General features: G+C 39.8%; 3 non-coding genes across 3 annotated transcripts; all 3 read right to left on the bottom strand.

Moving 5' to 3' along the window:
* Positions 1-1,259: 1,259 nt before the first annotated feature.
* On the bottom strand, positions 1,260-1,341 carry TRNAS-GCU (transfer RNA serine (anticodon GCU)). The gene has a single exon. It is a non-coding gene; the product is annotated as a tRNA-Ser (tRNA).
* A 4,642-nt stretch (positions 1,342-5,983) lies between these two features.
* Positions 5,984-6,065, bottom strand: TRNAL-AAG (transfer RNA leucine (anticodon AAG)). Its single transcript has one exon. It is a non-coding gene; the product is annotated as a tRNA-Leu (tRNA).
* A 5,375-nt stretch (positions 6,066-11,440) lies between these two features.
* Positions 11,441-11,522, bottom strand: TRNAS-GCU (transfer RNA serine (anticodon GCU)). The gene has a single exon. It is a non-coding gene; the product is annotated as a tRNA-Ser (tRNA).
* Between the last annotated feature and the right edge of the window lie 1,206 nt (positions 11,523-12,728).

Genomic DNA, 12,728 nt, shown 5'->3' with positions numbered 1-12,728 from the left:
ACCCTAATGAATATTTATTACATGAACCTTTTTTGCAAAAGTATTTGGTTCAAGTAAACTTAAAGTGTTGGGATTCAAGCCCATGGCTCAAGAGAGACTGGAGCCTAAATCTAGCCAGTTTAGCCTGCTCAGCCACGCTACCTCACATCTACAAGCTCACAACTATAGTAACTTGGCCAAACACTGTGGACACCCGCTGTGGTGACCTGGCTATGCAGGGTAACGCAGCATTCACCGACAGTTGAGCGAGTTACAGGTGAAAAGCAAAGTATAATAACTGTCTGCATATAATATATGTCTTTCCTTATTTATTCTTCTTCCCCATTGTATGTTTGCTCTCTGCTTTAGAAACGCGAGCTGTCATCACTGCAAGGAAACGTATCACACAGCGTTCTACTGTTTACACTCACTGAACTTTCAGCATCACAGTGACCCCTCTCGTGGCCTCTATAGTTAGACTTCAAGACAGCTGGTTTGTTTACCGATACAATTCTTGTCACCTTAGGTTGTGGTTTTTTAAAGTAAGAAGGCTCGGTCCCACTGTCTGGCTACCCTTATATTTATACGTCACCACTTTACATAGTCTCACCTCTCGCTATGTGGATCGTAGGTGCAGAAGGCAGAGAGTGAGACACTGATGCAGACAAAATACGTTTGTGAGTTGAAAAATCCTGGCAGCGGTGGGATTCGAAACCACGCCTCCAAAGCAACTGGAGCCTTAATCCAGCGCCTTAGACCGCTCGGCCACACTACCCTGTGCAAAACTGTTTCTGTAAGCTTTCTGAAGTGAGATATTCTGTTGTATAGGGGAGTTGGAGAATAAGGGTGTATAGCCTGTGAAGTGATCCTAGGATAGTCAACGCCAACAGCAGCAGGCACGTGATACATTCAGTAGGTCAGGATTGGCCCCGGGCCATGGGAGGTGTCAGGGAGCGCCAGTCCTGAGAGTCCGTAGGAAGACAAACCTTACATTGGCGTCCCACACGCGCTGCTTCTCTTTCTTTAAGGATAAGGAATCAAACTATCTACGTCCCTCAACTTACCAAACCTCCGCCTCAGGAAAGATATTGTGATTCATGAGCAGAACCCGGCTGGCGCTGTTTACAGTAATGCCTAAGCACAGTACTCAACTGAACGGTGTTTCCAAACTGAGCCGTTGTACTGCCGGAAATACCATGGGATATATCATTTAACTTTCACATAAAATAGGGTTAACCCAGCCCTACCACATACTAAAAACTAAAGACGGAACAATTAACCGAAGAGGATGGGATTTGAACCCACGCGTGCAGAGCACAATGGATTAGCAGTCCATCGCCTTAACCACTCGGCCACCTCGTCTTCAAAACACCATGTTTCAGGAGTACAAAATATGGTAGCCAAAATGTGTTCTATTAGGTGATAGTTGTCTAAACATAATAAAGAGCATATATTTACAGATTGTTATGGTAACTTGTTGTCTTCAGCTTTGCTCTATACGACCTTGTTGTCCATCCCTACTTCAGCTTGAATTTATATGTTAAATGTAATGTAATCATGAAAATTACATTTTCTATCCATATGTGATGTACTATCACACTACCCTCAAATGAGCTAAGATTGCTTTAATTCAGTTGTACGTGGATTTAAAGTGCAATATCATACAAATATTGTACTGGTATGGCGCTTTCGAGTCTCTAGGTGTCAGTTATTGGTGGTGTGCTTACATGTCAACATTAGGCAGCAAATAGTACACAATTAAGGAAAACTGCCTTCCCATTTAATGTGCATTGTTCTGCAAAAAGTTTTAAGTAGGAGAAAGTAAAACTTAGTTTATAAAACCACCTAAACTGGGAGTATTGCCGCTACAGCTATCACACTTCAGTTTAAAAACGTACGTGCATCAACAAGAAATATTTTTGCGCTAAATAAATTGCTGTCCGAATACTCACGTAATGCATAAAACTGAGGCAGTCGTAATTACAATACATTGAAGTAATATTTTGGTAGTTTTTGTTGACGATGACTCCGCAGCAAGCGATCAGATTACTTTTTATTAGTGAAGGCGCGTCAGAGCCTTGATAAGTAAACTTACAAGGAGACACGCCTAGGTCGATGAACCTTTTAGACCAGGTTCGGGACTTCCCAGTACGAGATGTCTTTTGGCATCACAAATCAATAGAGCAATATCTCAACAACAATCGCAATAACTAATCAGCATGCTAATCAATAACCTTTAACGAGAGTCAATAAAGTGAACACACCATGATCTTTCAGTCATGAATAACCACACCAATTTAGTTAAGTGTTAGGATATTTATTTCCCTACTGGTTACAATCTAAAGTCATTTCTGTTAATCTCATCAGCAATTCATCTCATTAGTAACTCTTCAGATTTGCAATTAGAAACGCAATTAATCAATGCATAGAGAATATTCACTCAGTATTAACACATAATTATTAAGAAGCAACTTAGCAAAGTCTCAGTAGTGCATGGTTCAACAAAGCAAGAACTCAGTCATTTGTCTATTTGCGTCAGATTTTAGTGAACACCTTAAATAACCTCGTATTAGCATCAGCATGTTGGGCTTCATGCAAAACAATTTAGCAAACACAAATTTGGAAAACATCTAACTATGGCCTCTATCAAAGAGCAGTTGGTACCTAGAAAGAAAAGGCAAACAGACAATTACAATTTTCAATAGATAGTTACCGATCCAACGGATCAGCAAACAGCGTCAGCCTTCGTCCTCGGGACATCAGTCGTTTGCATCATCAGCAAAGAAAGGGCAGGGCAAAGTATCAGTATGGCATAGCTAAGGAACAAGAACTTCCCTCATATAGAGGAGAAGTAAGTATCAGGTAAGGAATAAGTAAAGGGTGGTTTAGAGTAACAGGGCGAACAAACGGCAAAGTCTCAAACGAAATGGCCTAAATGGCTCAGTAGAATGGCAAAGAATGGCTTGGAGTGGAATGTCCAATAAATGCCTGATTTCTCCTCGGGTCATGTGGTTAAATCAAAACTGTCTAATTTACTCCTAATTCCTTAATGGATAATAATTGGTGCATCGCCATCTCTGTCCAATAATCTTCACCAGAGTTTTACACAAACCACAGTTCTCATGTCGTTGATTGGCCCATGTTATTGACGTTTTCATCGGTTGGAATGTCAGGTAAGAAAAGTTACATTTTACGCTACAGTCAGTAGTTCCATTGTTTTCTCCTACTCCAGGCAGCCTTGCACCTGTTACAAATTACACTGTTGCATTCAGCAAGAATGTCTCCTTGAGCAAGTAGGGTCCCATGAGAAAGAATTTACTACAGCTACACACATCTCTAGCTTCTGGGAAAGTACAGTTTCATGTCCTTCAGGAAAATAGCACATTGCACGTTAGAAAAAGGCACTTTAATATGAGACCAGGCAGCTAGGCACAGACCTTCGCTAAACTAAGGCCTACTGCTTAATGAACAAACTCCTAATACATAACTCCAATTTTGATATGTTAATACAAATTAAAAACATTAGTACATAATTAATTCAGCATTAATAACTTTCATTAGTCTTCGTATACATTGGTAGCCACTCCCCGTGGGCACATTTCAAACGTGTGCATTATTTCTACGTTAACACATTTTTTATGCAGCTTCATTACACAATATATTGTAAGCTTTTCATGTTAATATTAATTTTAAAAGACTCACTCCAGCAATCCCTCCTCTGATGACTCTTGTCATCACACAAATCTTCCCTACTAATTTTACATACTAAAATTCCCTCATATCAATCTCTTCCCTTCTTGGTTTCCCCTTTGATCTTGCCCTGAATAATTTTTCCCTTTGTTTTTCTTCCCTCCTCCTATTATTTTTCGCCATCTTCAATTTTATTCTTTTACTAATTTTACATGCCACCCATGATCCAAATAAGCAATCTATAACAATCAATATCCCCTGTATTATTTTAGACAATATCCCATGCCAAATGTTACTAATCCAATTTCCCACTGAAGCAAATCCTTTCCCAACCTTTTTCCAAACACCTGGTTCTTTCAAATCCTTCAAGTCCGTACTATCCCTAGTCAAGTTAGTAAGCATACTTCTAATCTCATTACTATTATCTGGTATGTAAGTGCAACAATTACACCCATTGAGCAATCTACAAACTCTGCCATTTTACACTAAAAGAATGTCTAAAGCAAGCCTGTTTTGAAGAGTCATAGCCCCCTCCGCAGCAAGTTCAGTATCCATCAGGAGTATAGCCCCTGAAAAGTTTGTCAGCATGTTATCCTCAATAGTAGACAACTTTTGAATCTTTATGGAGTTCATAATAACTCCTACTGAAGAAATTATCGTCCCAAATATGTCTCCTACTACACCAGCAGCAGTCTCTTTCTTATGTCTAGTACGATGTAATTCAGACAATTTTGGTAACCTTTTCAAATCGTCAAGTTGATATATCTTTGGGAAAACTATCCTCAAATAACATGTCCCATACTATCCCTTTGGAAGACGGTAATAAGCATTAAGTCCACATATATAATAAATCCCGGGGATTGCTGGATCCTGTCCATTTAACATGAACGTCCATTTACTCTGAAACAAAAACACACGCTTACATTCACTCATTCCCACAAACACATTGTCATAGTATGATTTGGTCTTGGATATGCAAAGCTTTCCTACATGTAGTGCGTCTAAAGCTAACTTCCCTTGTTCTCTAATTGCACTATAACCGTCACTACTAGCAAAGGCCCGTTGCTGTAATCCTTTCTCTAGTTTACCCTTCAATGCCCTTCTTCTCTCTTCCGTGTGATCTAAAAAGCTTTTCTCTACAGGTGTAAGCAAACATGTCAAATTATTGTGGTGTGCATAAGATGTACTAATTGTTAATGTCGCCTGAAAGAATCCTTAAACTAACTTTATGCTATAGTACTTAGCTACCCCACTCACATCCTCTATGATAGGCACATTAGAAAACACAAGATCATGATTTGAGCAAAAATATTGAATCTCTTCCTGGTTATAGAATCTTGTTAGTAACAGACTACAACGTATCCCATATGTTAATGACAGTCTATGATAGGTAACCCCCTCTTGTACCGAAACAGGAATCTGTGTACACACAAAACAATCTTTTGCATCCATTGTGTCAACATACTCACTCAGCAAGCAATAGAAAACATCAGTGGATAGTTCCCCTTTCGAGTTAGTTCCCTCATGCAAGTATTTTGTATCCAGCTCAAACCTCTCCCAGGCTGTTAGTGCAGTGGTAGTCTCAGGAATTGTAGCATTGTTAGTCCCACTTTTATCCATTAGTGTCATACTCACAACCACGACCCTAATGAATATTTATTACATGAACCTTTTTTGCAAAAGTATTTGGTTCAAGTAAACTTAAAGTGTTGGGATTCAAGCCCACGGCTCCAGAGAGACTGGAGCCTAAATCTAGCCAGTTTAGCCTGCTCAGCCACGCTACCTCACATCTACAAGCTCACAACTATAGTAACTTGGCCAAACACTGTGGACACCCGCTGTGGTGACCTGGCTATGCAGGGTAACGCAGCATTCACCGACAGTTGAGCGAGTTACAGGTGAAAAGCAAAGTATAATAACTGTCTGCATATAATATATGTCTTTCCTTATTTATTCTTCTTCCCCATTGTATGTTTGCTCTCTGCTTTAGAAACACGAGCTGTCATCACTGCAAGGAAACGTATCACACAGCGTTCTACTGTTTACACTCACTGAACCTTCAGCATCACAGTGACCCCTCTCGTCACCTCTATAGTTAGACTTCAAGACAGCTGGTTTGTTTACCGATACAATTCTTGTCACCTTAGGTTGTGCTTTTTTAAAATAAGAAGGCTCGGTCCCACTGTCTGGCTACCCTTATATATATACGTCACCACTTTACATAGTCTCACCTCTCGCTATGTGGATCGTAGGTGCAGAAGGCAGAGAGTGAGACACTGATGCTGACAAAATATGTTTGTGAGTTGAAAAATACTGGCAGCAGTGGGATTCGAACCCACGCCTCCAAAGAGACTGGAGCCTTAATCCAGCGCCTTAGACCGCTCAGCCACACTACCCTGTGCAAACCTGCTTCTGTAAGCTTTCTGAAGTGAGATGTTCTGTTGTATAGGGTAGTTGGAGAATAAGGGTGTATAGCCTGTGAAGTGATCCTAGGAAAGTCAACGCCAACAGCAGCAGGCACGTGATACATTCAGTAGGTCAGGATTGGCCCCGGGCCATGGGAGGTGTCAGGGAGCGCCAGTCCTGAGAGTCCGTAGGAAGACAACCCTTACATTGGCGTCCCGCACGCGCTGCTTCTCTTTCTTTAAGGATAAGGAATCAAACTATCTACGTCCCTCAACTTACCAACCCTCCGCCTCAGGAAAGATTTTGTGATTCATGAGCAGAACCCGGCTGGCGCTGTTTACAGTAATGCCTAAGCACAGTACTCAACTGAGCGGTGTTTCCAAACTGAGCCGTTGTACTGCCGGAAATACCATGGGATATGTCATTTAACTTTCACTTAAAATAGGGTTAACCCAGCCCTACCACATACTAAAAACTAAAGACAGAACAATAAGCCGATGAGGAAGGGATTCGAACGCTCGCGTGCAGAGCACAATGGATTAGCAGTCCATCGCATTAACCACTCGGCCACCTCGTCTTCAAAACACCATGTTTCAGGAGTACAAAATATGGTAGCCAAAATGTGTTCTATTAGGTGATAGTTGTCTAAACATAATAAAGAGCATATATTTACAGATTGTTATGGTAACTTGTTGTCTTCAGCTTTGCTCTATACGACCTTGTTGTCCATCCCTACTTCAGCTTGAATTTATATGTTAAATGTAATGTAATCATGAAAATTACACTTTCCAAACGTGTTCTATCTATATCTGATGTACTATCACACTACCCTCAAATGAGCTAAGATTGCTTTAATTCAGTTGTACGTGGATTTAAAGTGCAATATCATACATATATTGTACTGGTATGGCGCTTTCGAGTCTCTAGGTGTCATACGAGATGTCTTTTGGCATCACAAATCAATAGAGCAATATCTCAACAACAATCGCAATAACTAATCAGCATGCTAATCAATAACCTTTAATGAGAGTCAATAAAGTGAACACACCATGATCTTTCAGTCATGAATAACCACACCAATTTAGTTAAGTGTTAGGATATTTATTTCCCTACTGGTTACAATCTAAAGTCATTTCTGTTAATCTCATCAGCAATTCATCTCATTAGTAACTCTTCAGATTTGCAATTAGAAATGCAATTAATCAACGCATAGAGAATATTCACTCATAATTAACACATAATTATTAAGAAGCAAATTAGCAAAGTCTCAGTAGTGCATGGTTCAACAAAGCAAGAACTCAGTCATTTGTCTATTTGCGTCAGATTTTAGTGAACACCTTAAATAACCTCGTATTAGCATCAGCATGTTGGGCTTCATGCAAAACAATTTAGCAAACACAAATTTGGAAAACATCTAACTATGGCCTCTATCAAAGAGCAGTTGGTACCTAGAAAGAAAAGGCAAACAGACAATTACAATTTTCATCAGATAGTTACCCATCCAACGGATCAGCAAACAGCGTCAGTCTTCGTCCTCAGGACATCAGTCGTTTGCATCATCAGCAAAGAAAGGACAGGGCAAAGTATCAGTATGGCATAGCTAAGGAACAAGAACTTCCCTCATATAGAGGAGAAGTAAGTATCAGGTAAGGAATAAGTAAAGGGTGGTTCAGAGTAACAGGGCGAACAAACGGCAAAGTCTCAAACGAAATGGCTCAGTAGAATGGCAAAGAATGGCTTGGAGTGGAATGTCCAATAAATGCCTGATTTCTCCTCAGGTCATGTGGTTAAATCAAAACTGTCTAATTTACTCCTAATTCCTCAATGGATAATCATTGGTGCATCGCCATCTCTGTCCAATAATCTTCACCAGAGTTTTACACAAACCACAGTTCTCATGTCATTGATTGGCCCATGTTATTGACATTTTCATCGGTTGGAATGTCAGGTAAGAAAAGTTACATTTTACGCTACAGTCAGTAGTTCCATTGTTTGCTCCTACTCCAGGCAGCCTTGCACCTGTTACAAATTACACTGTTGCATTCAGCAAGAATGTCTCCTTGAGTAAGTAGGGTCCCATGAGAAAGAATTTACTACAGCTATACACATCTCTAGCTCCTGGGAAAGTACAGTTTCATGTCCTTCAGGAAAATAGCACATTGCACGTTAGAAAAAGACAGTTTAATATGAGACCAGGCAGCTAGGCACAGACCTTCGCTAAACTAAGGCCTACTGCTTAATGAACAAACTCCTAATACATAACTCCAATTTTGATATGTTAATACAAATTAAAAACATTAGTACATAATTAATTCAGCATTAATAACTTTCATTAGTCTTCGTATACATTGGTAGCCACTCCCCGTGGGCACATTTCAAACGTGTGCATTATTTCTACGTTAACACATTTTTTATGCAGCTTCATTACATAATATATGTAAGCTTTTCATGTTAATATTAATTTTAAAAGACACACTCCAGCAATCCCTCCTCTGATGACTCTTGTCATCACACAAATCTTCACTACTAATTTTACATACTAAAATTCCCTCATATCAATCTCTTCCCTTCTTGGTTTCCCCTTTGATCTTGCCCTGAATAATTTTTCCCTTTGTTTTTCTTCCCTCCTCCTATTATTTTTCGCCATCTTCAATTTTATTCTTTTACTAATTTTACATGCCACCCATGATCCAAATAAGCAATCTATAACAATCAATATCCCCTGTATTATTTTAGACAATATCCCATGCCAAATGTTACTAATCCAATTTCCCACTGAAGCAAATCCTTTCCCAACCTTTTTCCAAACACCTGGTTCTTTCAAATCCTTCAAGTCCGTACTATCCCTAGTCAAGTTAGTAAGCATACTTCTAATCTCATTACTATTATCTGGTATGTAAGCGCAACAATTACACCCATTGAGCAATCTACAAACTCTGCCATTTTTCACTAAAAGAATGTCTAAAGCAAGCCTGTTTTGAAGAGTCATAGCCCCCTCCGCAGCAAGTTCAGTATCCATCAGGAGTATAGCCCCTGAAAAGTTTGTCAGCATGTTATCCTCAATAGTAGACAACTTTTGAATCTTTATGGAGTTCATAATAACTCCCACTGAAGAAATTATCGTCACAAACATGTCTCCTACTACACCAGCAGCAGTCTCTTTCTTATGTCTAGTACGATGTAATTCAGACAATTTTGGTAACCTTTTCAAATCGTCAAGTTGATATATCTTTGGGAAAACTATCCCCAAATAACATGTCCCATACTATCCCTTTGGAAGCCGGTAATAAGCATTAAGTCCACATATATAATAAATTCCGGGGATTGCTGGATCCTGCCCATTTAACATGAACGTCCATTTACTCTGAAACAAAAACACACGCTTACATTCACTCATTCCCACAAACACATTGTCATAGTATGATTTGGTCTTGGATATGCAAAGCTTTCCTACATGTAGTGCGTCTAAAGCTAACTTCCCTTGTTCTCTAATTGCACTATAACCGTCACTACTAGCAAAGGCCCGTTGCTGTAATCCTTTCTCTAGTTTACCCTTCAATGCCCTTCTTCTCTCTTCCGTGTGATCTAAAAAGCTTTTCTCTACAGGTGTAAGCAAACATGTCAAACTATTGTGGTGTGCATAAGATGTACTAATTGTTAATGTCGCCTGAAAGAATCCTTTAACTAACTTTATGCTATAGTACTTAGCTACCCCACTCACATCCTCTATGATAAGCACATTAGAAAACACAAGATCATGATTTGAGTAAAAATATTGAATCTCTTCCTGGTTATAGAATCTTGTTAGTAACAGACTACAACGTATCCCATATGTTAATGACAGTCTATGATAGGTAACCCCCTCTTGTACCGAAACAGGAATCTGTGTACACACAAAACAATCTTTTGCATCCATTGTGTCAACATACTCACTCAGCAAGCGATAGAAAACATCAGTGGATAGTTCCCCTTTCGAGTTAGTTCCCTCATGTAAGTATCTTGTATCCAGCTCAAACCTCTCCCAGGCTGTTAGTGCAGTGGTAGTCTCAGGAATTGCAGCTTTGTTAGTCCCACTTTTATCCATTAGTGTCATACTCACAACCACGACCCTAATGAATATTTATTACATGAACCTTTTTTGCAAAAGTATTTGGTTCAAGTAAACTTAAAGTGTTGGGATTCAAGCCCACGGCTCCAGAGAGACTGGAGCCTAAATCTAGCCAGTTTAGCCTGCTCAGCCACACTACCTCACATCTACAAGCTCACAACTATAGTAACTTGGCCAAACACTGTGGACACCCACTGTGGTGACCTGGCTATGCAGGGTAACGCAGCATTCACCGACAGTTGAGCGAGTTACAGGTGAAAAGCAAATTATAATAACTGTCTGCATATAATATATGTCTTTCCTTATTTATTCTTCTTCCCCATTGTATGTTTGCTCTCTGCTTTAGAAACGCGAGCTGTCATCACTGCAAGGAAACGTATCACACAGCGTTCTACTGTTTACACTCACTGAACTTTCAGCATCACAGTGACCCCTCTCGTCGCCTCTATAGTTAGACTTCAAGACAGCTGGTTTGTTTACCGATACAATTCTTGTCACCTTAGGTTGTGGTTTTTTAAAATAAGAAGGATCGGTACCACTGTCTGGCTACCCTTATATATATACGTCACCACTTTACATAGTCTCACCTCTCGCTATGTGGATCGTAGGTGCAGAAGGCAGAGAGTGAGACAGTGATGCAGACAAAATACGTTTGTGAGTTGAAAAATACTGGCAGCAGTGGGAATAGAACCCACGCCTCCAAAGAGACTGGAGCCTTAATCCAGCGCCTGAGACCGCTCAGCCACACTACCCTGTGCAAACCTGTTTCTGTAAGCTTTATAAAGTGAGATGTTCTGTTGTATAGGGGAGTTGGAGAATAAGGGTGTATAGCCTGTGAAGTGATCCTAGGAAAGTCAACGCCAACAGCAGCAGGCACGTGATACATTCAGTAGTTCAGGATTGGCCCCGGGCCATGGGAGGTGTCAGGGAGCGCCAGTCCTGAGAGTCCATAGGAAGACAACCCTTACATTGGCGTCCCGCACGCGCTGCTTCTCTTTCTTTAAGGATAAGGAATCAAACTATCTACGTCCCTCAACTTACCAACCCTCCGCCTCAGGAAAGATTTTGTGATTCATGAGCAGAACCCGGCTGGCGCTGTTTACAGTAATGCCTAAGCACAGTGCTCAACTGAGCGGTTTTTCCAAACTGAGCCGTTGTACTGCCGGAAATACCATGGGATATGTCATTTACCTTTCACATAAAATAGGGTTAACCCAGCCCTACCACATACTAAAAACTAAAGACGGAACAATAAACCGACGAGGATGGGATTCGAACCCACACGTGCAGAGCACAATGGATTAGCAGTCCATCGCCTTAACCACTCAGCCACCTCGTCTTCAAAACACCATGTTTCAGGAGTACAAAATATGGTAGCCAAAATGTTTTCTATTAGGTGATAGTTGTCTAAACATAATAAAGAGCATATATTTACAGATTGTTATGGTAACTTGTTGTCTTCAGCTTTGCTCTATACGACCTTGTTGTCCATCCCTACTTCAGCTTGAATTTATATGTTAAATGTAATGTAATCATGAAAATTACACTTTCCAAACGTGTTCTATCCATATGTGATGTACTATCACACTACCCTCAAATGAGCTAAGATTGCTTTAATTCAGTTGTACGTGGATTTAAAGTGCAATATCATACAAATATTGTACTGGTATGGCGCTTTCGAGTCTCTAGGTGTCAGTTATTGGTGGTGTGCTTACATGTCAACATTAGGCAGCAAATAGTACACAATTAAGGAAAACTGCCTTCCCATTTAATGTGCATTGTTCTGCAAAAAGTTTTAAGTAGGAGAAAGTAAAACTTAGTTTATAAAACCACCTAAACTGGGAGTATTGCCGCTACAGCTATGACACTTCAGTTTAAAAACGTACGTGCATCAACAAGAAATATTTTTGCGCTAAATAAATTGCTGTCCGACTACTCACGTAATGCATAAAACTGAGGCAGTCGTAATTACAATACATTGAAGTAATATTTTGGTAGTTTTTGTTGACGATGATTCCGCAGCAAGCGATCAGATTACTTTTTATTAGTGAAGGCGCGTCAGAGCATTGATAAGTAAACTTACAAGGAGACACGCCTAGGTTGATGAACCTTTTAGACCAGGTTCGGGGACTTCCCAGTACGAGATGTCTTTTGGCATCACAAATCAATAGATCAATTTCTCAACAACAATCGCAATAACTAATCAGCATGCTAATCAATAACCTTTAATGAGAGTCAATAAAGTGAACACACCATGATCTTTCAGTCATGAATAACCACACCAATTTAGTTAAGTGTTAGGATATTTATTTCCCTACTGGTTACAATCTAAAGTCATTTCTGTTAATCTCATCAGCAATTCATCTCATTAGTAACTCTTCAGATTTGCAATTAGAAATGCAATTAATCAACGCATAGAGAATATTTACTCAGTATTAACACATAATTATTAAGAAGCAAATTAGCAAAGTCTCAGTAGTGCATGGTTCAACAAAGCAAGAACTCAGTCATTTGTCTATTTGCGTCAGATTTTAGTGAACACCTT

The sequence above is a fragment of the Pleurodeles waltl genome, chromosome 12, assembly GCF_031143425.1.
Source record: "Pleurodeles waltl isolate 20211129_DDA chromosome 12, aPleWal1.hap1.20221129, whole genome shotgun sequence".
NCBI lineage: Eukaryota > Metazoa > Chordata > Amphibia > Caudata > Salamandridae > Pleurodeles > Pleurodeles waltl.
The sequence above is the reverse complement of the archived record's forward strand: the minus strand, read 5'-3'. Positions and strand labels throughout refer to the sequence as shown.